Genomic DNA, 5,132 nt, shown 5'->3' with positions numbered 1-5,132 from the left:
GATTACTCCCAGGGGCAGAGGGTTTTGATCTTTTGTCTTCTCCCTCTGACCCTATTTGCAAATATATACCTTTTGTATCACCAACAATGTGTGCCTAAGGATTATTATTCATTGAGCCTCCAAAGAAACGAACCGTGATTTTTACATAAGTATGTACTTAAGGAGTTTTTCCCCCCAAAACACAATACCGCACAGTACAAAAATAAAACTAAACGGAGTGAATGCTTGTTACTCATGGCCTAAAACTAGCTGGACTAGGTACTGGCACACCTTTTACTACAAGAGTCTCCTTCCAAATAACGTACATTTTCTATGCTGAAATCACAACAGCTCTTTCAATATATTTAGAGAAACAGTCAATTAAAAGTCTTGTGCTGTATGCATTTTTTGTATAGAAAAGAATAAAGTATATTCTTAAAAATGAAGCATTTTAAACTCCAATCATTCATCTCTATTCATGCTATTGGCTTCATTTCTTGTGTTAGACAATTACCACTACTAAACTTAGTTTCACTTTCAGATTCCTAATGGTGCAATATTCTGGTTTTAAACAGGTGGGGGAATATGTTTGTTTTTAAAATATTTACATTGCATTTGTTTTTATAAAAAATCTCGACAACTTTATTGATCTTTTTTTAAGTGAGTAAGTGCCTCTCTTTAAGTCTTACTTTAAAAAGCTCTAAAATAAAATCCATCCTATCACAAAATTCTACACAGAAGAGCATGTATTAGTCTGCAAATACTCCCTAAAGTTTGTGTTTTGCTTTGAACTTTTTTTAAATCAAAGCAAAACACAAGCACAGAATTTCTTTGCACCAAACATTACCCCTGGAATATTGTTTCTAGAGTATGGTTCTGTAAAAATGCCACTTAAAAAAAAGTGGTCCAGCAAACTTATCTTAATCATACTGCATGCTAGCTCAACATTCAAATGACTGTATTATGTTCTAGTTCATGACTATCCAACCTCTGAGCAACCAGGGGTCACATACCACACAGGCTGCAAGCCCCCAGGCCTCCCTGATGGGCAAGCTCTCCTGGCACAAGCCCAGAGGCAGGAAGCAGATGCCAGATGAAGGAGGGGAAACGTGGAGACCCCAGTGGCAACAGAAGTAGCATGGGGAGAGTGACAGCCAGGTGGGAGCCCAAGGTTCATAAACAAACCACTTGTGGGTAACATGCAGCCCACCAGTTGAGAATTGGATGGCCTTGATATAATTCTTGCAGTTTCAGGTCTTTCTCTTTACTGCTTCTTTTTAACATTAATTTTATAAGCTTAATTATCAATTCAACTGCAAGTACCTTGGGGCAGGGATCATCTTTTTGTTGTCTGTACAGTTTTTCCTTGGAGTCCTGGGTTTGGGGGATCATTTGTTTGTTTTTTTAAGGATAATTCACTCCCCCTTTTGTTTAGGGAAAATCTCACAAATCTTATCAGGATCTGACTAGCCACTACATCCTACAGACTTAAAGAATGGGGGCTAACATGAAATTGGGAGGTTTGTCCAGGCTGTTTCAGTTGCAGAACCTATCCCACACTGTAAAAGGTAAATACAAGTATTAAATGCACACAAAATAAAACTGGAAAAACTAGTTAAAAACCCTATCTCTGGGCTTAGATATGATTTGTAACCCATGTGGTAAATAACTTCTTTTAGAAAAAGAAAACAACTTTGCTAAATTTACTATGTCCCTTTAAGTATTTATTTTATACCTATTTGCAAGCCTTAAGACAGTGGTTCTCAACCTTATTAAACTCAAAGCACCCTTTTATAGACTCATGGCCTCCCACAAAAATGCCAGCCCTTACTTTTCATTTTCCTTTTTGATTACAGAAAAATAGGAGAGCAATTCTTTTGTTTCAAAGATCTTGGAAATACCACAAGAGGTCAAAATTGTTTTAACACTATGGATTCCTTTTTAAAATCTCTGGGCATTTTTACACTTGCTCCAGAGGTGTGTACCTTAATTACAGCAGCTCTGAGAGCCACTCTAATTAAAATGCCGCAGTGTCTCATGTATCAGCATCCCTGTGCCTTAAAATGGTGGCAGGGACACTTTAACTAGCTTGTTCAACAAGCTTTAGTTGAAGCGCAGGGATGCTAATACAAGAGACACAGAGGATAGCTAGTTGGCATGCATGCTTCAACACAGTCAGTTAATCAGGTCTGCTCCAACACACTGTTAGAGCCTCCCAGAACATCTACAGGCACCCAATGGGTTTAACTTGTAAATCATATTTCCACATCTAACAATGACAGCATTATGTTGCACTCCATGGCACCCTTGAAAGGATCTCAAGATACCACAGGGAATCACACTGCCTTAAGACAACAGGGTTTACTAGTAAGCTAGTGAAAGCAAATGGAAGATGACCAGACACAGAAGCAAAATCTACTCTTTCTTCAGTGTCTAGGCTAAAGGATGTTCTAGAAAAGAGAGAGCATAAATGGTGAAAAGTAAATTAAGGGAGAACACTGTTCTTATTATAAGTCTACCTTTTTTTCCACATGAAAAAAAAAAATCACACTCAACTTATACAGGGAGCACTTATAATCAGATTGTGGCAGAACTGGACTTTTCTGTCTTCAGTCAGTAGCTACTGAGCATGGGAGTTAGGGATACAGCCCCTGAATTAGAACTGCCTATACTTTAAATGCTGGAGGCTGCAAGTGAGAGAGCAACAGTGGAAAAAAACCAACCCTGGTCATACTCAGTTCACTTTCCCTTTCAGCACCCACTCAGGTCTGTGTCATGCAGTGGCTATTTGTTGCCTAGGGAATGCGAGCCAATGGCTACAAGGAAACACTATAAGCCTTCCTTAGAAAGGTATGTCACTATGTAGTCAACAGCTGACTGCATGGGACAACTAAAAACATAACAGGGATGGGAGTGAAGGCCAAAGGTGGAGTTTTAGGGAGTTTTAGGCCCTGCTTGGCCAAAAACTAATGGGTCAAGCAGGGATACCAAGCAGGGCCCAACAGACACTGTGCGACAGACTTATTTGTCACTTTGAGGGGTGTGGACCTATAAGCCCCCTTTAGTCCTGGGGGCCACTAATGACATATTACAAATTATTTGGGACAAATAATAATGAAAACAGGGACAGGAGTGGAGGTCAAAGGGTAATAACCAGTGTGTGAAGAGGGGAAACCAACCACAGCACACTGGACCCTAAATGATACAGGCCTATTTGTTACCTTGAGAGGCATGGGCTTAGGCCCATCAAGTAACCTATTGCCCTCCCTCAGACGGAGAGCCTACAAAAAAAGGTGACAACTGATTACCAGGGCCAAATAATAAAAAAAACGGGGGCGGGAGTGCTGGTCAAAGGTTAATAACCAGTGTGCTGTGGGGAGACACTGAGCAGAGCACACCAGGCACTGTGTAACACAGGATAGTGGGCAAGAGGAACCTACCGTCTAATCCAGTAAGTGGCATTATGTCATTATGAGATACTTTTGCAGTGTACATTTTGTTTTAGTGCACTTACCATATTTAACTGAATCTAAGATGAGGTTTTATTCCCCATTTAACATGGGCAGAGCCTCATGTTGGAATTGAGTGTCAGGGCTACAGCCAGAGCTGTTACTGCTGCTGCCGCCTGAACAAGGCCAGGGTGACTTGTACAGCAAGAAGAGGGAGACACACTAGGGGACACCATGTGTATCAGCATGTGATGTGAGGCGGAGAGAACTGGGAAGACTACGGATGCAGGAAGAACAAGGGGGAGACCCTGTAGCGCAGGATGTGGGGAGCACAGGGGAGCCTGCACAGCAGCAAGGGAGTTATTCCTGCTGCTACTGCAGCTCTCCAGCCCTGACCCAGCAAGGGACATAATTGGGACCACTGCTATCTAGCCAGGGCTGGTGCCAGAGCCGTGCTGGGCAAGCAGCAGTAAGGGGAGCAGGTGGCAGAGGGAGTAGGAGCTGGGGGGCAAGGTGGCAGGGTGGCAAGTAGCAAGGTGCACAGGCAGCAGGAAGGCAGAAGCACTGGTGGTGGGGGGGGTAGGAGCAAATGCAAATGCAAGTGACAGGTGGGCTAGTGAGCGCACAAGGGGTAGAGGTCAGGTTGCCTGCCCCCAACCTCCTTCCCTGACACTGGTTTCTGTGCCACAGCAGCAGGGTGACAAATTTAAGACAACTCCCACCCACATAATTAGATTCAATATACGGAAAATTACAGATTTTCCACATACAAAATGTAATTATGGGGGGTATTACCTTACATTTTAAGTCACCTCAGATTCAGGTAAACATGGCAATCTTCTGGGTCTTTCCCCGGGTTAGTTTTGTGGGATTTTGTAAGGGCAACAGGAATTCAAGGCCCTTATCTGTACTTATCAAATTATATTTGGTAAAAATCCTACTTTTTTTCAACTTGAGCCCAAAAACAGGGACCTGGCTTGTACGTGGGGTTGACTTATAACCAGAATACTACAGGAGCTATTCTGGGCAAGACCCAGAAACTGGTTGCGCATTGGCAAGTCCCTACGTTTGCCTGTAGTCCCACTGCATGCATGGGAACCCGCCACAAAGATCAGGGTCAGGGCACAGAACAGGAATGTAAATGGTGTGCAGCTAAATGGTGACAGTCGGAGACTGATCCCTTTCATCACCACTGCTGGGGCAGCCAGCCTGCATGGCACGGGTGCCACACGTGGCACGGGAGGTCTCTCTGTGCAACACGTGACAGATGAGGAGGGGGCAGGAAGCAGAGCAGCAGATCAGGCAGCGGCAGAAAACAGAGCAGCAGGTCTAGCATGGGCAGGGGATCAGCGTGGTGCTGGGGGAGGATGCAGGACTAAAAAGGATGTAGAAGAAACTGTCCCTGCTGTTCTCAACCCGGCTCACACTCTAGCTCTGCCAGCGCCTCCACGCTGGACTGCTGGAGGGCACGGGAAGTTCAGAGCAGAGCCAGCTGCGGGGCAGCCGAGAAGGAGAGCCCCGCAGCCAGGCGCAGGGCAAAGCAGGGGGCAGGTCGCGGTCACCCACCCGAAGCGCCAGCTTTCACAGGCTTCACCGTGTGCTCCACCGTCACCCTGGCCCCGGCCCCGGCAGGCTATAAGCGCAGGACAGTACCAAGCGGGGGGGGCGGGACGGGACAGCACCCTCCAACCCACGCGGCAGCCC

The 5,132-nt window shown here is 45.0% G+C and overlaps 1 protein-coding gene across 1 annotated transcript in view; it reads right to left on the bottom strand.

Moving 5' to 3' along the window:
• Positions 1–5,132, bottom strand: part of RMDN3 (regulator of microtubule dynamics 3) — a 71,692-nt gene that overhangs the window by 66,006 nt on the left and 554 nt on the right. The window lies entirely within an intron of this gene.

This window comes from Crocodylus porosus, unplaced genomic scaffold (assembly GCF_001723895.1).
Source record: "Crocodylus porosus isolate Cpor-Errol unplaced genomic scaffold, CroPor_comp1, whole genome shotgun sequence".
Taxonomy (NCBI): domain Eukaryota; kingdom Metazoa; phylum Chordata; order Crocodylia; family Crocodylidae; genus Crocodylus; species Crocodylus porosus.
This window is presented reverse-complemented; position numbering and strand designations above follow the sequence as displayed.